Source organism: Eulemur rufifrons, chromosome 15, assembly GCF_041146395.1.
Source record: "Eulemur rufifrons isolate Redbay chromosome 15, OSU_ERuf_1, whole genome shotgun sequence".
In the NCBI taxonomy this organism is placed as follows: Eukaryota; Metazoa; Chordata; class Mammalia; order Primates; family Lemuridae; genus Eulemur; species Eulemur rufifrons.
Genome location: NC_090997.1, coordinates 10,915,242 through 10,938,656, shown reverse-complemented (window position 1 = coordinate 10,938,656; position 23,415 = coordinate 10,915,242). Strand labels below are relative to the sequence as shown.

Here is a 23,415-nt window from a genome sequence, read left to right as displayed (position 1 = left end):
TAACAAAGAATCCAGAACCCAGGACAAGACAAAGTTTCTCAAGTTAAAAAAAGCCTGCATACTTTCCCGCAGGGGTTTTCGGCAGAGGTTTTCGAGGGAGGCCAGTAGCTACCCTTCAGGCAGCTTGGTCCAGCTTAGGCCCGGCCTTCCGCCTCTGCACCTACCGGCTGGTTCACCCGGGGCCGGGGCCGGTTCAGTCGGGCCTCGCAAGAGGCCGTTCAGTCCCGGTTCTCCACGGAAAGCGCGCTTCTGGGTTCGGCGGTGGGACGGGTGTAGACCTTCCTGCAGCTACAGGCCAAACAATCCCGCTGCTCCTTGTTTCTGAGTGGCAGAAGGGGCACCCGGGCCAACCCTAGCAACTGTCCCCTTAAGCTGTGCTCCCGCGACCCTCAATCCCAGACCTGACACAGTTCGGCCGGGACGAATTCAGGCCTGTGCGTTGAAACCGGGGTGAAGATGCTGAAGTGCAGGTAAAACCCGCATTGGCCAAAATGCTCCCGGGCTTTCTTGGGAACCGCCGATGTGGCAGCTTCACACTCGGATTTGCTCCTCCAGGTCCCCTACCCCTATCCCCAGCTCTGGGCACCACGGTCCACCGGCAGGGTCACCGGGCGCCGGGGTGCCAGACACGCGGGGATCTCCGGATGCCTTAAAACTAGCCGCCGAGCGAGGAAACCAGCCACGAGGAGGGTGGCGAGAGAGGCCAGGGTGAAAAGGGAGGAGCGGGGCGCTCTCCGGGCTCTGGGTTCCCCTATCCTTTTTCCCCCAACCTGGAGAGTCGGGGTGGGTGGGAAGCGGGTGTGTTCACGAGGTCGCTCCAGTTGGGGGAGAGAGGAGATCCGCCTCTGTCGGGCCTCTGCCTCAGAATCCGCGTCCCGCGAAATCGCACGGTCCTTTACCCGGGCAGCCGGCACCCCAGATCGCTCGGGGCGCTCCGCATTCTAGCGCCATAGGCTCCGCTCTGGAGTAACCCAAGGAAGTTAGTTTGGAGTTGATGGGGAACGCGAGGCTCGAGCCGCTCGAGCACTGGGGGGGACTCTGGCCAGGCGAGACACTAGAGTCCCCAGTCTGCGGGGGGCTCCTGCTTGGTCCCTCCAGGATACTTGCCCGTGGCCTCCGACCCCTGCTGCCGCCCTCTCTGCTCCTGCTACACGATGGAGCGAGGGCCCTCCCCAAAAGGGGTGAGTAGAGGTATCGGCCAGATCGCTCCCCCACCCTCCACCGTCGGCGCACAAAACCACAGGGGCAGTTTCCAGACGCTCTCAAGAGCCCAAGAAGTTTTCCGCTCAGTCTCCGCGCTGATTGAGGGATGGGAAGAAGGGGTTGACTGGCTCGGGCACTTCCGAGGTGCGACCTCAGCAAGACCAGTCCCCTCCTCACCTGACGCGACGCGGCGGGTAGGACCGCCGTCCCCACCCCCTCCCGCTTCCCCCACGTCCATCTGCCTCCAGCGCGTCTTGGGGAGTCCCGCACAGACTGGGGCTGGGGGAGCCCACTTCACCACTTCCCTCTCCAGCTCAGGAAAGTCCGGGCCGGGAAGTATTCTTTGTCTGACTGGGGGCAGGGGGGGTCGTGCCCCCTTACACCCCATTCCCAGCGGCCAGGCCGGGAGGGGGCGGGGCCCAGATTCTTGGGGAAGGGCGGGCCTCAGTGGCCTCTCCAGCCGCCCCCCGGCCGGCCTCTCGCTGCCCCCACCCCCGCCGCGCCGTAGTCCCCACCTGTTCCCAAGGCAGCTCCAGCCCGCGGGGCCCGGGCCGGGGGCGGGGTGTCGCGGCTGCGCTGGGTCAGTGCCCCGCGGCCGGCCCTGGCTGGAACAAAGTACGCCGGTCCGGGCCCGGCTCCTCCCCGCGCGTCTCCGGCGGGCAGTTTGCAAACACAAAGTGAGCCAGTGAGCGGGCGAGAGAGTGCGCGAGCTAGGGAGTTGGTCTGGTCGGCGGCCCAGCCCCCACCCGCGTTCCCGGGCCCGACCCGCCGCCTACCTGTCCGGCCCGGCCGCTCCGTGCGGGCTCCGGCCCGTCAGCCCGCACGGGGCATGGGGCTCGCTCCGGTCGCAGCCCGGGCCCGCCGCCGCCCGCCGGGGCTGCCCCTCCGCGCCGCCTCGCGCCGCGCAGCTCCCGGGCGTGCTCCCTGCGCGCCGCGCAGACCGCTGCGCGCCTTAGCCCCGCCGGGGCATCGCACTTTGTGGGCGGCTGGGCTCGCTCCGGCCCCGCTCCTCCTTCCCGGTCCTTCCGCGACGCTAGTTAGCTCGCTCCGGTTCCTTAGCTCCCGGACCCCGGCGTCCCCGCCCCCGGCCCAGCCCTGGTTCCGGCCCGGGCTCCTCCCCGCCGCGCCGCCGCCGCCTGCGCCGCGCCCTCCTTGCGGGCTGGGGGCTCCGTCCCGGCCGCCGGCTGTACGGTCCGCTCGGCAGGGGCAGCCGGCTGCGGACTCCGAGGGGCTGCGACTGAGCCTGGGATGCGAGTGGCTGCGAGCGGGCGGCGCGCGGGCGGGGGAGGAGGAGGGCTGGAGGGGAAGGAGGGAGCGCGCGGAGAGCGAGGGAGGAGGGAACGAGGGAGCGAGCGGCGGAGGGAGGGGAGAACAACTTCTAGTGCTACCATAATTCGCCTAAAGCAGGTGCAGCAACTTTCACCCGGCGAGACAGCCAGCCGAGAGCGAGAGAAGACCACGTGGACCAAACTTTAGGGGAGGAAAAATGGGGTCGTGGGGAGAAGACGTGGGGCTACGGATCTGAAAGCGGGGGTAGGTGGAGAGACCTCAGGGATTCCGCCTGGCCTCGGACTAATCCTGTGGCGCGCTTTGCAAATCCTGGCCTTACCCTGGAGTCTGGAGGTACGGCCAAGTCCTGCTCCCACACGGTTCACTGGTTCCCGGCGGGCTGCGCCCGGCGCAGGGAGTGGCCAGGGGCCCCGAGATCGGAGCCGGCGTCCGGCCCCGGCCCTGCCCGGCCTCCCTCCTGCTCCCCACCGTGTGGGGACTGGGGGTGGGCTTTCTGAACCGGGGGTGGGGGGCGGGGAGGCTCCTTCTGGGCTTTGTGAACAGTCACCCCCGGGCGCGCGCTGCCTCCCTCTGAGGAAGGGGAATTTCCCATAGAGTGATCCGCGAGCCAGTGAAGAAGGGGCCCGAGGCCGGGCCACGAGGGCAAAGCGAAGTGCAAAGTCGAGACAATTACCTGGACAAATTAGATTGTAAACAAAACTCAGCGCCTTTGCCGCTTTGCCGGGGGACCGGAGGGATTGTGATGTTGGCGGCGGTGGTGTGTGTTTGGGTTGGGAGGGGGAAGTCCGGAGGAGGAAAGGCCGGCGATCCAAGAGGAAGGGCTATGTTGGTAGCAGATGCCCCACTCCGAGATTCGTGGAAATCTCAGTAAATCCTCCCTCCCGCCCCCCACGCCGGAAACATCTCCCGTCAGTCTGTATTGAGGGTGGGAAGAAGTGAGGGATGCCTCAGGGATCCCCAAGGAGCGCCCCCACCCAGCCCAGTCATGCCAGGTCCGGGTGACCAGGGGAGGACCCTGCTGTGGGATCACAGCGGGAAGGCAATGGCTCTTGAAGGATCTCCTGGCCCCAGATCACCTGAGGCAGGTGGACAAGGGGCAGACACAGGATGCCCCTTTGGACTGTGAGCTGGCGGAGGGGGCCGGGGTGGCTGCAAGAATTGATACTTAGTTGCCTGGAGAGAGAGGCCTTTTTGGAAGAGAAGACCCTTCCAATGGGGCTTTAAAGAAAAGGGATCTCAGAGAGGAGGCTCCCTCTTGGATTGTTCTCTATCACTTATTCTGTCCATTTTCTGTGGGTACAATAGCCTAAAGTAGTTGTAATGTTGGTGACACCTGCCCAGGTGCAGATCTTATGTATTTGCCCAGCTGGGCAGGTTCGACAGGCATATTTAGGTCCTGCTGGAGCCTTTCAGATATCTAGATGTGACATTGTGGGGGGAAGGGCTCTAAGTACCATTTATTTGGCTATCACAGTGTCCTTTTCAGTAAAGCAATCGCAGTAGCAATAAGGCTAAAATAACAGCTAAGACTTGAGTCAAACCACATGCCAGGCACACCGACTAGTGTAGTCTTCACAATAACCCCATGAGGTAGATAGTTCTATTATCTCCATTTTACAGAGGAGGAAATTGAGGCATAAAAAGATCAGGTCACTTGCCTACGTTTGCCCAGTAGGTAAATGATGGAGCCAGATTCTATCCTGAGCCATGTCAGTGAGGACAAGGAAGAAGCTCATGGAGGTCTTTAAAGTAGCATTGCCTGCTTGTGGGTTACCTGAGGACGAGGATGTTTTGGGAGGAAGTCCTTGGTCGTATGCTCCAATTTATTTTGTGTGGAGATCCAGCTCTGGTGGAAGTCATGAAGTGCAGACAGCCCTAGGCCAAGCCTGGAGTGGCAGGTCCTTGTGTCAGGTCAGCCGGGCCAGTGACCATGTCCTCAGCCCTCCCTCCCAGCCTCCTTGCTGTAAAGGCTGAGAGTAGGATGCAAACTCAGGACCTTGGACACAAAAGAGGGGATTTCTGCGTGGGACTTGGAAGGAGGTGACCTCCAATGGGCCTCTCCAGCCCTTTTCTGGTTGGTTCTCGTTCCCACTGCTCCTGTCCCCATCGTCTCCCTGCAGCACCCCTCCATGCCTCACACGTGGGCTCACGTGCCCAAAGGGATTGCCCTGGGAAATGCTTTTGCTTTCATTTCAGTTTATCCCTCATCTCTGGGCCAGCTCTGTTCCCAGCACCCTGTGGGACACAGTGGAGGGCCCAAGGGGTCAAAAGACTCAGTCTTGTCCTTCACCTGTTAGTGAAGAAAACAAAGCTTCCCCAAAGAAAGATACAGAACAAATGCCTCCAAATCAAAGAAGACAGACCAAAGCCCTTCTTCCTGATGCAAGAACTTTGTACAAAGGTTCAAAAGAGTAACCCTTGCCTCCCAAGAGGGAGTAACTGGGAGCAGGCAGGAGGGTCCCTTTTCTGTCCTTGTTCCTTCACAGAATTCAGGGCAGGTACAGGAACTTGGTGGTGGCAGGAACCGAGGCTCGTGGTCTGATCCTACTAAGGAGACCATGGTTATGAGCACAGGGGCTGGAATCAGGCTGCCTTGGGTTGAACCTTAGCTTCTGTCACCAGTGTGTGACCTGGGCAAGTTACATGATGTCTGAGCCTCAGTCTCCTCACCCACAAAATTGGGAGAATGCCTCCTGGGGTGGTTGGAAGGGTAGCATGAGAAAGCATGGGCAAAGCACCTAGCCTGCTCTTCGAGTGCTTTCCATAAATGCTTATTTTCCCTTTCATGAGCCCCAGTCTCCTCACTTAAAAATGAATACTAACCTCACAATGCTGCAAATCATGAGTTACTACGTATTAAATGTCTGCTGTGTGCCGGCCCCTTGAGTAATGTGCTATTCAGCTTTATCGCCCCAGCTCTGGTGGCTCTTCTCCCCGTTTTACAGGTGGGCCTCAGCAAGGTCTGCTAACTTACCTAGGTCACAAGTGAAGAGGTGGTGTGACAGGGACTTGCTCCCAGGTTTTCCTGTGCTGAAGCAGATGCCCTTTCCCAGGGTCAGCTGGCTCTCTGTTTTAGGCATAAGTGGGCTAATGGGTGAGCTTGTTCCTTCCTAGTAGCAGGCCTGACACCCAAGGTGGTGGTATGTGCCTCTAGAAACATTAGTCTCTTTATTCCCACAGTCCCAACACACCTAGGCCCAGATATTTTCTGTTTCTATTCATCTGGTTGCTTGAATCTTACTTTTTTTTTTCCAAAAACTTTTTTTTTTGTTATGAAAGAATAAATCTTTATCAGTATAATATAGCAACTCCACTCATAAGTATATACCAACAGAAATGCATGCATATATATGTGCACCAAAAGGCGTACTCTAGAATGCAATGCCATCTATTTGGATGTGCTGACTGTTCACGCAGCTGTCAGCAGTGGAATAGGTAAGTAAATCAGGGCCTTCTCATATGTGGGCTAACACTTGGCGATGAGAAGGAATAAGCCTTTGCCACACACAGCCTAGGGGAATCTCACAGTGTTGAGCATAAAAGCCAGACACAAAAGAAAACACAGAGTATGATTGCATTGATCTGAAATTCAAAGACTGATCAAATTAATTGATGGTGTTAGAACTCAGAAGAATGGTTACTCTAGGTGAGGGAGTGGCTGGGAGGGGGACGGGGTGGTTTCTGGGGGTCTGGGAATGTTCTGTCTTTTGAATTTGGAAATTGGGTACATGGGTATGTTCACTTTGTGAACATTAATTGAGCTGTAAGTACACTTATGATTTCTGCACCTTTCTTTATGCTTAAAAAATTTAAAAATCATTGTTGATATAGCTGAGGTCCTTCTCACATCTATCCCTCTCTCTCTTTTTCCCTCCTTCCCTTGCCTTAGGTAACCAGTTTCCTGAAATTGGTCTTCCCAGGTAAGTTTTATACTCTCAGTCCTTTAGTATTGCTTGGATATCTTAAAATTTTAAATAAGAAGTATCCTGCCACTGCTTGCTTTTACTTGTTTTTTACTCAGCTGCATGTTGCCGAGACGAATGTCTACGTGTCTGTTTGTTGCGTGTATCTCTAGATCATTTCTTTCCCAGGCTGCTGGAGAGCATTCCACCAGATCCGTGTGTCCCCATCTTGTTACCCAGCCTTCTGTTGATGAACAGTTAGATTGCAGCCGATGTCTGGCTACTGCGGTCTCCTTGCGACAGTGGGCCCCCCCAAAACACATTTTGCTTTCCCTTCCCCCTGTGGAATCTTCTGCTCTCCCCATCTCCCACCTGTTTCTCCCCACCCTGCTTCCCAATCTTTCTGATTCAGAAAGACCCCGGGTCTGTGCTGAATGGAGGTGAGGGAGGGAGAGGAGGTAGACAGCCTTTTCCTCTTCCACAGAGGTCCCTTTTCCCCAAGATAAATCATGATTTAAATAAAGAAATATTTCATAAGGGTTGGTGATATCTTAATGAGCTGTGCCAGGAACTTTCAAGGCACTCTTTAGACTCCTCCCTTTTTAAGAGGGGGTTGCTAACCTGTGAGGAGGCTTATCAGGTAGAGGACCATGGTAGCGTGGGGTGCTGTCCCAGGGGAAGGGAGGGCACCTAGGACTGGGGTTGGGGCTAGGTTGCCTTTCTAGGTGCTGGTCTGGCTGGATGCCTGGGCCCTGGGAGATGTTGCAGTCCCTCCTGCAGTCACTTTTAGGGACTCAGAGACTCAGGCCTTGTCTACGGGGTGTTGGGCTTGAGACTTTGGGCTGATTGGTGGAAAATCAGTCATTAAAGATCAGGAAATGAATAATAACTAGACAAGCAGTGAGCGATTTTCCATTAGTTAGAACACAGCATCTTTGGGTCAAATGAGATCCCTCCATGGAGGGAATTTCTGTGCTGGGAGACAGCACAGGCATGGGCCAAGGGAGCAGACCCAGCACCTTACCCCTGCCCCCATTCTCTGCACTGGCCATTCATGGGGGTGGGGGCTGGGGGTGCATGAGGGTGGCGAAAGGCCCAGGAGTGGGCACAGAGGACAGAACCCTTTCTTTCTTCTAGTTCTTGCTCATCTTTTAAGAGTTATCTTCCTCCTTTGTGAAGACTCTTGAATTTAAATCCCAATTCTGTCACTTTCTAGCCCCAAATCCTGAAGCAAGGAGCTTAACCTTAGTTTATTCACCTGCAAGACAGGAAGAAAGATGAGGGTCTGGCAGAGAGGTGGTGAGGAACATTCTTCTCAGTGTGGGTATTGAATAGACTGTAGCGACTATCAGTATTTCTCCATTGCCCCAGCCCACACCTCCCATTCTCCCTCTCCTCTTCAGCACTCTGTGTGTCGCTGATGTTACAATGTGTCATTGGCTAACTCACTTAATAATCACCCAATGACTTTTAACACATTGTATTGTTTTTTAACTGTTTAGCCATTTTGTGCCTCATTTCTCCAACTAGATAATAAACTCCTGAGGACAGGGGCACATGATTTTAGTCATTTTGGGACTTCCCATAGCATCCAGCTTAGTATCTTTTGCGTAGTAGGTATGCAGTAAATGCATGTTGATTTGATTTGTTTTGATTATGATTTGATACTTTAGAGCAAAGTTGAAAAAAAAAAGCCTGACACCTCAGGGCAAGTTGGTGTCCTACCGGTATGAGCTGGGGGTTGTAGAACATACGCCATGACTGTGTCTTCGTGGATTGCAGGGAAAGAGCTGGAGGTCCGGGAAACTGGATAGAAAACAGGACAGCACAGCACCCCCGCTCCCGCCCAGCCGTCCCCTCCTCCCAGGGCACTGTGCCTCCTGTGCTCACCACTCCTCCTGGCTCCCGTTCTGTTTGTTCCTTGGGGACGCCTTCAGTGCTAGCAAGGGAAGCAGTCCTTCCCCGTGGAACCGCGAAGTCCTGGGGCTTGGGGTCTCGGCTGCTGGCACTGGAAGGTGCGGTGGGATGTGAAGGAGGACAGTCAAAGCCCAGGTGGACTCACTCTGAAAACTGCCACTATCAAGCGTCTACTGTTCACCATCGCTTTTTATATGTATCGCTAAGCCCCACAATGCCCCCCTTTTTTTCTTTCTAAGAGAAAGCAGCGCCCCAAATGTCAGAGGCAATGCATGTAAAGTGGATATAAGGGAAGACAAGAGTATTTATCCATCCCTTATTGTGTGTGGCATCTGTCTGGGCCCATGGAGTGGGGCTCACACCTTTACTGGGGCTTCCACATGCTGTTCAGAGTCATCTATGCCAGGCCTAGACCTCAGGTCCCACCTCCTTCCTGTTCTCCTGCACCCCCTCTTCCTTCCGGCTTTCCCCACATCCCCTAGGGTCCTCTTTCCTCCAGTCCCCTCTGCTCTTGACCCCTGGCCCTCCAGCCCTCGAGACCTCCTCACGGTGGTTAGGCAGCAGGAAGTGCCAGGAGCAGGCAGCTGAGGGCAGACTGAGGCTGGGTCTTGACTCGAGAACCACGTGTGCACCAGGCACTGTGCTAAGCACGCTTCACACGTGACCTCACTTCCCCTCCAGACAGCCCTCAGAGGTGATGCAGCACATGCCATTGGTGCCCCGTCCATGTGTCCTCACCTGGACCGCTTACATCCCTAAGGCTTTCAATCATCCGTGCTTGTTTCTCTACCCTGAAGATTCCCCTGCAGACATCAGAGCCCACTCTGCCAGTGTGTGGGACACCAGAGGTGCCAGAGAATTAACACTTTCCGGGAGAGCCCTCCAGCCGTAACTGATGGGAACTGGTATATAAACACCCCCAGTCCCTCAGTCCTCCGGTGGGATAACTCTGCAGCATGCGTTGTGTGTGCACTCCCAGGGTTTCCTCAACAGGGTTGAGCTATCCTAGTAACTGGCTTGGTAACACATACCTTAGAGCCTGCCTTTTCTTCTCTCCCTCCCTACTTCTCTACTGGTATTTCCTTCACATCCTAAATTGACCATTTGCAATGGATTAGCTGTCTCAGGGGCTGCTTCTATGGGAACCCAGCCTAAGGCTGGTACTCTTATTACCCTCATTCTACAAATGACAAGACCAAAGCTCAGAGAGGTTAAAACTCACACACGGTTCCACGATTACGTAAGTGGGGTGCACGCATTCATACCCTGCTACACACGGGAGTGATCACTTCATCACTCTGCTGTGTGTCTTCTTAAGGGCCCTTTCCCCCTCAAGAAGTCTGGTTCAAGGCCATTCCCCTTGGCCTCTTGCCTTGAGAGGTGGGAGGTGAGGAGCAGGAGGGTATCAGGCTGGAAGTGGGGGGATTTCCAGTCCACTCAGCCTTCCCTGCCTCCCTGCAAACCACAGGCCGGCTCTCGTAGCCAGTCCTTGGATCGCAGACAGAAAGAAAAACAGTGGACACCTACAGGGCTGGAGATGTGATGAATGGAAAAAAGTGAAAGCCGTCTGAAGGGCTGAAGATGAAGAGGCCTGAGCCAGGGACAGAGCAGGCTCAGGGTGGAGGAATCGTTCTGAGCCTCTGCAGGGTACAGAGACCCTAACTGAAGCAGGAGGGACGGAGGTGAGAGACAGGAAAGGGATGGTGAAATTTGCTCAGCCTAGCAGTGTGGAAAGTCCCCTGCCGAGACCCTTAGGAGCAGGGGAGAAAATGGCCTGCCTCTTTTGTGAGCGTAAACATGGGCACCTTGGGTCAGGGAAGACCTAATCCCCCTGAAGACCAAAGCTACCTGGAGAAGACATCTGGAAATTTTCTCCTTGTTTGGTTTTCATGATACCTTTGTCTTAGTTAAGCTTCTCCCAGAAGCAGGCTCTGAGACAAGGATTCAAGGGCAAGTGGTCTACTTGGGGGGTGTCCCAGGGAGACCAGCAGGGGAGTGGGGCCATGAGAAGGAAGGGAAAACAGCCAGTATGGGGGTGTTATCGTGAAAGCTACCACTGAGCAAGAGGAGGGCAATCTTGTGGGGGACTCTCGGACTTGGGGACTCCAGGATGTGTGAAACACACCTCGACTTAACCAGATCCCAGGGCAAGGGAGCTGGGGTACTTACCCACCAACTCCCCTGGGTCCCCGGTGGAGGCCTGCTTCCAGGCACATTAGCTCCCCACACTTCTGGCTTGCCCTGGGCTGGAGCCAAGGGTGTTTCCATGGCCAGGAAAAAGCCCTCAGGCAAAGAGCAGGTGTTGGCAGTAAGCAGCCTTCTACATTTAGAGACAAATGCTGAGAGACGTGGGCCGGGCGCCAGTGCCTGCCACGCTCTACCCTCCCGTTCTCTTCCTTAACTTTTCATGTGCTTTTGCGGGTGCATCTCATCTCCCACAACCCCTCTTAAGCGCTTGGTCTTCTCAAGGCTTCCGTCTTGCCCCATTGCTCCCTCAATCTACCTATCCTCTTGGACAAGCCCACCTACTCTCAGGGCTTTAACTATCACCAGGGCTTTAATGTATCACTTGTGAGTTGGTGGCTTCTTGTATGATCCCTGTCTGGGACCTGGATCCCTTGCCCGTGTCTGTGGGCCTCCACTGATGGCATCTGCAACTCAGCATGTCCCAGCCCCAAGTCATCATCTTTATCCAAAACATGCCTTACCTCTGCTTTTGCTCCCCCATTGGTGGCACCGTGATCCACCCCGTCACTCTAGAAACTGGAGTCACCCCTTGAATCTCTCTACCCCTTCCTTACATCCCGTCAGTCCCCAAGTCCTGTGGATGTGGCTTCCAAAGCATTTCTCAGAGTCATCCCCTCCTCTCTGGTCCCTCTCCCACTGCCATGGATCGGGGCCCTCATCATCTTCCAGCTGGAGTATTCCAGTCGCCTCCTAACTGGCCTCCTCCCTTCCAGCTTGATCCCCTTCCTGTGCCTCCCTCCACGGTGGTGAAAAAGTTCTATCCAAGGTGCCGATCTGAACGTGTCATGCCCTGCTCAAGACCCATTCCAAATTCAAGCACCTTGGCCTGGTGCACCTGAACCTACCATTCCATCCCTGGCCACTCCCAACTCTGCCACCTGGGACTTGTGGCATGTGTTGTGTGCTTTCGTGCAACTGGGCTTTCTCTCACGTTGTGCCCTCTGTGTGGAATATCTTTTCTCCCTCTGCTTTCACTGCTAACTCAAAGACCAAGCTCAGATGGCACCTCTTCTTGGAAGTCTTCCCTGGATGCCCCAGGCTGAATGAGACACTCTTCTTTTGTGCTCTTGTATCATTGTAAGCATCAGAAAATCCACTTCAAATGGGCTTAAATAACCATGGAAGTTGACTGACTCCTGCACCTGAAACTCAAGGCAGTAGGGCTCGCTGCAGATGATGCATGATCCGGGGGCTTAAGTGACGGCCTTGGGTTCTCCACCTTGCTTAACTCAGCCTTTCCCTGGGTGGGCTTTATTCTCACAGTCCTTGGAGGACGTCCCGTCAGCTTCAGACTGAATTCTGCCCAATTCAGTCCCGTGAATTATTCAGGCAAACACTGGCTTATGTGGACCTAAGGATTTACTGCTCCTCTCCAAGCCGATCAAAATGGCCAAGGGCTTACAGTGTTCGACTGCAGGAGTTGACCAATTGTGGCCAAATCCTGCCTACCACTTGTTTCTCTAAATAAAGTTGGAGTGGACACAGCCGTGCCCATTTGTTTATGTGTATCTATGGCTGTTTTGTGCTACAATGGCAGAGTTGAGTGGTGGAGGCAAAGGCCAGGCAACTTTTTCTGTAAAGGGACAGGTAGTAAATATTTTGAGCTTTGCAAGCCAAGAGGCAAAACTGAGGCTATTACATAGGGATTTATATAGTAATAGTTTGTAGTGGAGTTTACCAACTTTCATGGTAAACAATTTTCTACAAAATTTTCATTGATGAAATTACAATAATTGAGTACAGTTTTTTGTAACACAGCTTTAGCAAAGAGAATAATGGAATTTGGAGGGAGGGGGTAACACCTTGCTTAATTGGGGTTCAAAGTTAAGGCTCGCTATTATCAAGTCAGTGACAAATGTTCATCTATAAAAACCATCCTTAGCTCACAGACCATACAAAAACACGCAGGATTTGGTCTGTGAGCCACAGTTTGCGGACCCCTGAATTAAATCAGACCATTTCAGAGCTAAGGGAAGAAGCCATGGGAAGCTGGAAAGGACATGGCAAATCACCCTAGAGATGATAGGGATGCCACAGGTCTTTGTATGTGATGGGCCATTCACAGTCAGGCTCTGGGGGCATTTTATAAGGTGTTCTTTTTAAGGCAAGTTCACGTCCATGGGGCCCCTTAATCCTGACAGCATCTCTAGAAGTAGGCAGGGCAAGAGTGGTTGTGCATTCTTTATAGGGGAAACTGAGCCTCAGAGAGAAGTGGCTCATCTGAGGTTTTATAGCAAGGCCTCTCTCTGGGATGCCTTTGAGGATTCTAACACATGGGCCTCAGAACATGTGCTTTGTTGACTAATTGAACAATTGCGGGATCCTCCACTTGGGGGACAGGCTGGTCTGAACATGGCCTGAGAGACTAGGTCTCCAGCTGGCCCTGTGACATCCAGTGGTCTACACAGATGGGGCTGGTCTACACAGCCTAGGAATCCAGTGCTGCTTCAAGAATCTCTGGGTGTAGGCCTGTCTCCCTTACGGCCCCCCATGCGGGACGGGTGATACAGCACAATTGCGAGGAAGAAATCAGTCTTCAGGCAAGAATGCCCAGGACCACGAAGAGTCTGACCCCTCACCTAACTGCCTCTGGCCTTCAAGCCTGGCCCCATCTGGGTCCCTGATGAGCAATCCCGTGTCCTTCGGACCAGGCTGTGGGCAGGGCTGCCCAAGGTCAGGGAGGGGTTCTGGGGGTAGAGAGAGGCAGCCAGATGTGAAGGAGGGATGCTGGTCCTTTCCAGGAGGATGATATATAGATACTGAGCATGTGTGTTGCTACTTACCCACTCATACACAGACACACACATAGCTTCATACTCCCGTATCACACCCAGCTTCACTATCGGGATCACACACACATACATGCATACAAGCATTCTCATGGCTTCCCACACTTACACACGCCCAAGCTCACACGGCATGTTCATATATGCCTGTGTTAGTTTCCTGGGGACGCCGTAACAAAGTATCACACACTGGGTAGCTTAAAAGAACAGAAATGTATTGTATTAATATCACAGTTTTGGAGGCCTGAAGTCCGAAATCAAGGTTCCTTCTGAGACCTGTAGGGGAGGATCTTTCCTAGCCTCTTGCCAGCTTCTGGTAGCCCCAGGTGCTCTCCGGCTCATAGATGTGTCACACCAATGTCTGCCTCCGTCTTCACACAGATCTTCAGATTACATCTGCAATGATCTTATTTCCAAATAAAATTAATTTGAGGTTCTGGGGTTAGGACTTCGATATATCTTTTTGGAGGGAGGGCACAAATCAGCTCATACCATGACCTATGGCCACAAAATCGAACATGCACATACCATGCTCCCATAGTGACGTGCAGATACACACACATTCCCATCGTCACAAAAGTATGCCTACCCATCTATATCACCAGGATCACATACACCCGAGCAGACACTCGCATGTGGCCTCGCCGCCGCACACACTCCCTCAGTCTCCTGGTCTTATGTACAGCGCTACACACGCCCTCCTGCCCCAGCCCCACTCCCAGAGGCCACCTGTGGAGTTCATGCTCCGAGACCCGGCACATTTGCAGCCTCGCACTTGGCCCCTGCCTCTCTCATCCTCTCCCACCCACACAGTCTCTCCCTTTCTGACTCCTCCGCCCAGCGCACCAGTCCCCCCACCAACCCTCCTGGCGAGGAGGCGGCAGACTGGCTCGGTCCCACCCCAGCAGGGCACCAGGTGGCCCTTGCCCTCTGGAATCCCGTCCCCCACAAGCCTTCCTCCTGTGCAGGCTCCCACTCTTTCCTCGCAGGGGCGGACAGACAGACAGACGCACACATGCACTCGCGCACTCGCACACGCGCCCCCGGCAGCCCCACGGCAGCAGTCTGTTCCTCATTATGGGCCAATGCGCCTGTTTACTCACCCAGCTGGAGATGGTTAGAGAGTGATAAATAATGAAAGAGAAAACAGGCTTTTCCCCTCTGTGGCTTCTATTTATGTAACATGTGTCACTGCGCATTCACAGACTTTGTTTCGGAGCTGGTTGCAGGAAATAGTTTATTTTTTCCGGACAGTGGCTTAGGGGATGGGGTGGGGGCCAGGGTTTGGGTTTCTGGTCTCACGCCCATGGGAGTTTCGGGATCTGGCTCCCAGAGTCCTCCTCCCCGGGTGCTTCCCCTCCCCGGGGCAGACATCGGGGCTGAAGGCTGCCTCAGAGTGGGGCTCTCCCACTCTGCTGATTTGGAAAGAGCTAGGTGGTTGGGGGCCCCCTCCCAGCTGCCTCTGAAACCTCCCAAACAGATGGGCTTGTTTTAAGAGCCAGACAGCTTGAGGCTAGGACTCCCCGAGAGGAGGCAGTTGGACAAGGGGCTTCCTAGGTAGCCTGCACCTGTTACGGGGGAGGATGCAAAAGGATTAATTCTATAAAATAAGAATAAAAAGATCCTTACCGCATGTTCACTTGGCACTTTTATGACCGTGGTGTCTCTCAGGCCTCACAGCTTTTAATCGCTGCTTCCCAGGTGAGGTAATTGGGGAGGGGCCTGCCACGGTCTGCCCACCTGGTTGATGAGGACCCGGGACTTCAGACTCGGGCCTCTGAGTCCAGAAGAGCCCTCACATACCCCGCTGCCTCCCTCCTCCCAGGGGCACCTCCCTCGGTAAGGTTCTGGTCAACTGCACTCATGCTAAGGTGGCTATAAGGGTGTAGGGGTTGGAATATGGGGGAAGGTGAGCCATCTCAGAGCTGAGAAGCGTCCCCGTCCCCGTCCTTACCCAAACACCAAGGTGAGCCTCCTTCAGGTGATAAACCAGGGATGGGAGAAGCAGCAGAAAGCGGCCCTGCTCACCAAGCCCCAGTGCAGGGACACTCTTGCAGGCAACCTGCCCTCCACCTGAGCCTGTCTCTCTGAATGCCAGGGCAGGGCGGCAATGCCTTCTTTTGGCATGCAGCCCCAGTGGCATCCCAGGCCACCTGCCGGGGGAACCCAGAGGTACTGACCCTTGAGGAGTGCAGAGCCCACTGTGGAAGATGGACCCGGAAGCCCCCAACTCCCGCAGTGTGGGGGAGGAGCGTATACAGGACGATGGGACCAAGGTTCAGGGCGGAATCCTGCCCAGTGGCCTCAGGGCTTCTTGCACCGAGTGTCCCACAAGCACCTCCTGGCTGGGGCGAGAAGAGGCCACATTCCCAAGACAAGGACTTTATTTTTTTTTTTTTTTTTTGAGACAGAGTCTCACTCTGTTGCCCAGGCTAGAGTGAGTGCCGTGGCGTCAGCCTAGCTCACAGCAACCTCAAACTCCTGAGCTCAAGCGATCCTCCTGTCTCAGCCTCCCGAGTAGCTGGGACTACAGGCATGCGCCAGCGTGCCCGGCTAATTTTTTCTATATATATTTTTAGCTGTCCATATAATTTCTTTCTATTTTTAGTAGAGGTGGGGTCTCGCTCTTGCTCAGGCTGGTCTCGAACTCCTGAGCTCAAACGATCCGCCCACCTCGGCCTCCCAGAGTGCTAGGATTACAGGCGTGAGCCACCGTGCCCGGCCAAGACAAGGACTTTAAACACTGTCTGACAAGTATAGGAGCACACAGCATTGGCCCAGTTCAAAAGAGAAAGAGCACCAAGGAGGTAATTTTCAAATTCACCTTCAAATTCAAATTCTCTAAATTTGAAAATCAGATGCATGAGGGAGCTTATTAAATGCTGACCCCCAGGTGCTTCTCCTGGGGTGTTGATTCAGCAGGTGGCCGGTGTCCAGGAATCAGTATGGTTAACAAGTTCCTGGGAATTCTGAGGCTGGTGGCTTCCCAAAGACTTGGAGACAACAGTGCCCTAAGTGGGCCCTAGAGGCCCCACCCCAACACGCACAAAGAGGAGATGGAAGTGTCTTGGTTAGGTCAGGAGAGAATTTGACTTCCCCCAAGGTGGGAATGATTTGGTCAGAAGAATGATAACATTTAGCTGGTTGGAAGGAAGAAGGGAAGGAAATTAGAATTTACCAGTAGCTATTATGTGCCAAGCTGTTATGTGACATTTTTTGTTTTGTTTTTTTGTTCGTTTGTTTTTTTTTTTTTTTTTTTTTTTGAGATGAAGGTCTTGCTGTGTCACCCAGGCTGGAGTGCAGTGGCTATTCACAGGCGTAGTCATAGCTCACTGCAGCCTCAAACCTCCTGGGCTCGAGTGGTCCTCCTGCCTCAGCCTCCTGGGTAGCTGGGACCACAGATACACACCACTGAGCCCAGCTGTAACATGACATTTTGACCTGGCTGCTTTGACTTTTTGACATTCATGCCAATTTCTGGAACCTAAAATACCCAACGACGTTCTATCTTATTAACAAGTAATGCTCAAAGACATACCTGCCTCATCCTGAGTCAGAAGTTCTTGTGTCAGCCGGAATGTTTGCACACCTTGGAACATGCACTCTGTGCCAGGCGCTGTTTGCAGTGCTGTCCGTTATTGCTTAGTTTTTACCACACCGCAACACGGACAGGCAATGTTAGTCCCATTTTACTGACGAGGACACTGAGGTTCAGAGAGGTTTAGTAACTTGCCTAAGGCCACGCAGCTGTGTCAGTCCTGGCAATGGGAAGAGCCAGTGCTCTTTTTACGGCTCCGGGGAGGAATCCTACTGAGGAGGTGGAGGGACTGAATCCGGATTCTGATTTTCAGCTCTCTCTCCCGGTCTCCCCCACTCCCACTCTGTGGCATGGAGAGGGGGGGAGGTATCCTGTCTGCCTCTCGCCTGGCCCCTCTGCCTTCGGGACCCCATGGACTCCCACAAAGCCCACCCAGCTTGCACCCCTGAGCTCTCTCCCAGGAAGCTGAGCACCTGGGGTCCGGGGCACTCCCTTCCACTTCAGTCCCTGGAGCACTTGTGGCTCTGAGGGGACCCAGAAGACAGGGACCATGTGAGGGGGGTTAAGAAGCACCTTTCCTGTGTTCCCAGGAGCCTCCAGCATCCCTGTCCCCTTGGCAGGGTGGGTGTGTCACGAGCTGGAGGGTGGGAGTGTGTGGGGACAGCAGGGCTGGCCAGATCTGCTGTCCTGGACGTTTGTCCGGGCCATGGGCTGAGCCTGATTTCAAACCCAGGGACTCACAGCAGCTTCACGGGGGCCCTGCCCAGACCCCCACACAGACACACGCCTGCACACACACCTGCTCTCGCTTGCACACAGAGTCCCATTCATGAAAACCCAGACGAAGCTCTAGACTCTTGTGTCCCTGTGGACAGGGACACGGATAGTAAAATTCATTCTAAACCCCAGGTGCTCTGTACATACTGGCTCGAAACTTCGCATTGATCCTGCAGGGGAACTTTGATTATTTCCCTTCCCGCCAACCTCTAGATGAGAAACACGGGGCTCAGAAAGGCCAAGTGACTGGCCTGAGGCCACACGGCCACTCCATGGGAGAGCTGGGTTGGGATCAGGTTCCATCTCATGCCGGGCTCACCGTGTCCCTTTCACCAGGCTGCCTTTCCTGCACCTCTCCCGGTACCCAGCAGGTGTTCGGGAAGTCTGGTGGTGAATGTCTACGTATGTGTTTTCTTTCATACCCACTCAGTGCAGGCCACGGCTGCCCCTTTCTCTAAACCCACTCTGAGCTGTGATCGCCCTGCAGGCTTGCTCAGAAACTCGCAGACCCCCCAGCTTCCTTCACAGCCAGAACTGGCACCAGCCCAAATTCCGTGGGTGCTGGTCTCAGTTTCCCCTCTGTCTCTCAGGCCACGCACCTGAGCACAACCCTCCCTGCTTTGAGCAGACGCCAGCACTGGCTGGACTCCTGCCCCAGGCCTGACCCTCACCGTGGAGGCCTCTGGGGCCCAGCCACCTCCGTCCTCTCTTTCTCTGAAACGTCAGGCCTGGCACTGCCCCCCTCCGCCCCCACTCCCTGCGGCCCCCTGGGAGCCCAGGCTTTGCTTGAGGGCAGCGAGTGAAGCCGGCTGTAACAGAGAAACCTCAGGCTCCTCTTTAGAAGTCCCCGGAGGAGGCAGATCTGAGGAAAGGCTGCCGAGAAGGCGCCTGCAGCAATGTCAGCTTGAGAACAACCGGGCTGACAGGATGCTGAGCGGGGATTAAGGTCGGGATCAGGGAAGCCGGGGAAATGAAGGCAAGTTCCCTGCTCCCCTCACTGCCACCGCTGCCGCCGCTGCCTGGCTTGTCTTCTTGTTTGTTCTGGCTCTGGGAAAGTGGGTGGGGAGGGCGGTGCAGGGGCGAGGCGGGGAGGTGGGGGGAAGGACAGGGAGAGGTGGAGGAGGGTGGGCAGGTGGAGAGAGGTGAGAGGAGAGGAAGCCAGGCCTCCTCTGGGTCTGAGGGCTCAGCCAGGGGCGGGACAGAGGCACAGAAGGCCCTGCCCTGGGACCTGTCAGCCACTCTGCCAGCCAGCGGGGGCAGCCAGCGCCCCCACCCCTAACCTTTCCCCACGTCCTGAGTGTGGGTGGTGGGACTAGTGAGGACAGAACGGACCTCAGCCTGAGAGGCTCCCAGGCCGACGAAGCAGATGCAATACACCCCCAGAAAGGACACGAGCCTGTTTCCACCTGTCCACAAATGCAGGATCCAGTGTTCTAGGGCAATACTTTCACACAGCCTGCCTCGTCATTGAAATGTCACAGGAGCATGGCCAAATGGGCTACTGAGTTCCAGGTCATCCGGCGCACCAGACTTCTAGTGAAACCTCGAACACTTGCGTTATCACTGGCGTGTGGTTCTGAATGTGGCTTCTGGTTTCAGACTGCACGGGCTTGAATTTTTGCTCTGCCCCTGATTTGCTCTGTGACCTTGGGCAAGTTAGCAAACCTCTCTGTGCTTCCTAGCGCCTCCTCATAAGGCTGTGAAGAAGATGGAGGGAGTGAACACATGCAAGGTGCTGGGTGTAGGGCCTGCCCCAGCAGACGGAGGATGTGTGCCAGAGGGCAGCTTTATTTATTTATTTATTATGGGGCAGAGTGAAGGAATAGTAGTGGCAGCTTGAAGTTACTCGCCTGAAAGCTTCCTGGAGGGAGGGGTGTGGGAATCTGACTTGGAGCCGGAGACTGGCGGGGCTGGAGGAGTGAATTGGGGCTGAGGAACAGAGCTCCCATGGTCGGCTGAGTGGTTTAAGGATGTGAGAGGCAGAAAGGACTCACTTCCTGGGAGCCCCACTCCCAGCCCATGTTTCTCCAAAGTCCCTGCTGTAATTAGGGATGACATGACTACTCTGTCCCAGCCCTGCCAAGGGTGGGCCAAGGACCATGAGAAGATGCTGTTTTTCATGGTGATCGTCCCATGGGGCTTATTCCAGAAATCCTAGCGATTCAGAGAGACTCCAGTTGTACCTGAGTTCCCCGGACCTGGTGAGAGAAGCGGCAGGTGCAGAGTGTACAAACCTGGAGGGCGATGGTCCCTGGGGTTGGGTTCCGGTTCCGCTGCTGACCAGCTGTGTGACTTGGAGCAAGTCAGTTAGCCTCTCTGGGCCTCAGTTGCCAGGTCTGTGAAATGACATAATAATATCCACCTTAGAGTTTTAACAACGAATAATTACTCAGTAAATACTCATGGTTTATCTTCACCTTGGCAGAGTTATGAGGTCCAGCCAAGTATTGAATGAATGACACCCTTTCCTGTCCCTTGAGGAGTTGGTGGCCCACATGTAAGTCCAAATACGAGGCTGAAGGTAATGGTGCTCCCTTAAAGGTCCACCCAGGAACCAAGGGTGGGGAGTTCCTGGGCCCAGGTCTCATGCTGCAGGGCCTGCTCACCCGGGCCCAACCTGGAGCCACTCCTGGGGGGGCCTCAGCCCCTCACCCCATCTCTGGATACCCTGGCCAGCAGGCTGGGGGTGGGGAGGGCCTGGGCTGGGGTTCTGACAATTGGGGAAAGGGTCTGCTGAGTCTGATTTCTTGGGAAAAGCCCTGGCGAGGGGGCCCAGTCTCTGCGGAAGTGTGTGGGGAGCACCTTGCTGGGAATTTTATCTCTAGGGGCTGGTTCTAGAGAAGTTAATTTAAAAAATACCTTTTCTCTTTTTCTGTTAATATAAGTTATATATATATTTACTCTTAAAAAATTTGGAAAACACAGAAAAGCACAAAAAAAGATCAGCTGTAATCTCACCACCCAGAGATAACCACGGTGAGGCTTTATCTCCTAGTTTTTTTGAAGTTCACACACGCATGCGCACACACACAGACACACACACACACTCATATGCACATCCCTACACGTATTCACAAATACTCATTCACGCACATCACACACTCACACACGTACATACACTTATGTGTCACTTTTTCTTATAGCCTGACACGTTTAATGTACACATGTCTTAAAAAATTTAGAAACAGGATCATGGAACCATGAACATGTCACCATTTTGTAAACGGATTTTTTCATGAAACAAAATAATTGAGACCCTTTCCCCCAGGTCATTAAATATTCTTCAACATAATTTAAAATGACTGCACAGTGCTCCATGTCTTGGGTATATTATGAGGCATATCATTTTATCCGTCCTCAGTTGTTGGTTATCCATACTCTCCATTTTTGCTATTATAAACAACACTGTGACGAACATCTTTGTAGAGAAATCTTTGAGGGGGTAGCTAAATTTGCAGTTATTTGTTTGTGTCTGTCTACTCCCAGCCCTGATTTTGAACCTTTCTAGGCAGGGTCTGCGTCTGACGTGTTTTCATGACCCCAAAGCCGAGCTTGGCTCCTGGTTCGCTACAGGCATCCAGCAATTGTTGAACTGAATTGCGTCTCTGGAGCGTGGGCTCTGGCCTGAGGAACACGGAAGGAGCCCATCTTGCCTGCTACAGCACTCAGGGGTCCTCAGTGCCCCTGTGCTGGGCCTGCCAGCTTCTCCTAGGGAAAAACATTCCCAAGCCCAGAGCCACTGGCCAGCCAGGAGGCTCAGTGAATTGCCCCTTTAGCTCTTATCTTCCCAGGAGAACCAAGCCTTGCCTCCCCTGCCAGGACCCTCCCCTTCGTGCCCCCATCTCTGACTCTCTGTTCTTTTGTTGTGTCTTCAAGCTGAAGGCCCAGCCCACAGAGCCCTTTCCCCTGCCCATGGCTGCTGGAGCAATGTGAGGGGCCGCTCTTGGCTCCCCATGCAGCAGCTCCCTCTCTGCCCCCCCCTTCTGACAGCACAGACCACCTGGCCCCTGGAAGCGGCCACACGGCACACCTCACCTCTGCCTCTGCCCTGCCTCCGCCTCCCGTGGGACCGGCAGCCTTTGTCTCTTCCTGGGGGGGTGCTTTAGGCAGATGCTGACATCATTACTAACATAGATTTGTGGACTCATGAATATTTTGAAGCTGAGACCCAGCTCCCAGTTTTTAAGTGGGTCTTTACAAAAAAGAGAGCGGTAAGAGACAAAAGCTAAAGGTAAAACTTACTAATTTCATTTCTCCTCTCCAGCACCCATGTTCCCAACCTCCTGGAATTTCCTCTCTTCTTTTTGATTTTTAATCCCTTCTTTTCCTCTCTCTTCTCTCCCTCTTTCCCCCTTTCTCTCCTTTCCTTTTGGCCTTTCTCTGTCTCTTCCTCGGCTCTGACACACACTCTCCCACCCTCCTGTCCTCCTCTCCCCTCCTCTCCTCTTCTTTTTTAAGTTTTTTTTTTTCTTTTAACTTTCAAGGTCATTCCGGACTCCTGACGCCGCCAGTCCCGCGGTGAGACGTGAGCGCCATTGGCGTCCGTGGCCTCTGTTTCCGTGGCAACCCAGTAACCATTAATTTTCAATTAAAGGAGACAAAAAGCTCGATGACAGCTCCAGGTCTGCTGAAGATGTCAAGAATCTGTATTAATATACAGCAAGAGAGCATAATTGTGTGTCCATCTTCCAGAGCAGCGAAAAATGGAGGGATAATTACCAGCTCGAAAGCCACTCTGTAATTTAGTTCTTACTGTCACCACAGCCCTACACATTAGCATAAATTAAAAGCAGAGTTTATTGTTATCAAAGTGCATTGATATCGCCAGACCCGCTTTCTTCCTTTTAACTGTTTGTTGTGGGTGAGTGACTCCTCAACTCTTGCCAGGGTCTCACCGGGGTGGGGAGAGCGAAGTGTGGCCAGCAGACCCGAAAGGTCTTGGCCATTTCTGCCATCCTCCCGCAGGGCAGATGGGGACAAGGGTCAGGGTATTGCCCCTCGGCTGGGGTCTGGGGATGGTGGTGGTAGGGGCTTGGATAGTAATTCACCGTTCACATGGGAGTGCTTTGTTTTGCCTAAGAGCTCTCCAGCTCTTTCCAGAGGAGGAAGAGCTGCCCCATCTCGGGCTTCCTTCAGTGCCCGCTATGTGCAGGGCAGGGGTGGGTGCCCAGAGCCAACCTGTTAAACAAAGGAAGAAGCGGATGTGGAGGGGTCTCCTCTCCGAGGTGGATATTAGCGGAGGGGTCCTCTTGCTGCTCCCTGCAGGGCGTGGCCAGCTCAGGTGCAGATGCTCCTGACCGTGGCCCAGCGCCTGCCCGGCCACCCAGGACCCCAGCTCCCCAGAGTGGGCCCTCTGGGTCCCCTCCGCCCACTTGCTGCTTGGCCACCCACCCTCACGCCCGGGTCCTGCCACAGCCGCCGCCCTGCAGACTCACCTCCAAGTCGTTGGAGTGCCTCGAAGTGTCTCGCTGCCAGAGTGCCAGTGACAGCCACAGAAATCATGCATTTCCGTGAATGGGGGGTGCGGGGTTTTCTTGTATTCTATCCAGAGAGAGCTGTCCTTCAGAGGGGAATTTAGTGTAATTACCCTTAAGGGAGCGATCCTTACACAGTCAGTCACAACACTGACCTCCTGGCTGAGATCTGACAGCAAAATTACATGCTGTGTACTCAACAGAAGGGGCATCCTCCTTTTTGGGTGTGGGGGGGAGGCGGGCAGGAAGGAGGAGGAGGGAAAGGAGATTCAGAGGCTTTG

At 54.3% G+C, this 23,415-nt stretch overlaps 1 protein-coding gene and 1 long non-coding RNA gene across 4 annotated transcripts in view; one reads left to right on the top strand and one right to left on the bottom strand.

Annotated features, from left to right (window-relative positions):
* The window catches only part of FOXP4 (forkhead box P4), a 49,665-nt gene extending 47,518 nt beyond the window's left edge, over positions 1-2,147 (bottom strand). Inside the window, exon 1 of the mRNA XM_069488855.1 lies at positions 1,980-2,147. The gene's annotated coding sequence lies outside the window, so the exon portion shown is untranslated. The remainder of the gene's footprint in view (positions 1-1,979) is intronic.
* On the top strand, positions 224-22,475 carry LOC138395264 (uncharacterized). 3 transcript variants are annotated; one of them, XR_011235522.1, is made up of 2 exons: positions 224-470; positions 22,145-22,475. It is a non-coding gene; the product is annotated as an uncharacterized lncRNA (long non-coding RNA). The 3 variants fall into 3 exon arrangements; XR_011235521.1 differs by lacking the exon at positions 224-470 and adding an exon at positions 1,313-1,397; XR_011235520.1 differs by lacking the exon at positions 224-470 and adding an exon at positions 2,548-2,736.
* Positions 22,476-23,415: the final 940 nt, after the last annotated feature.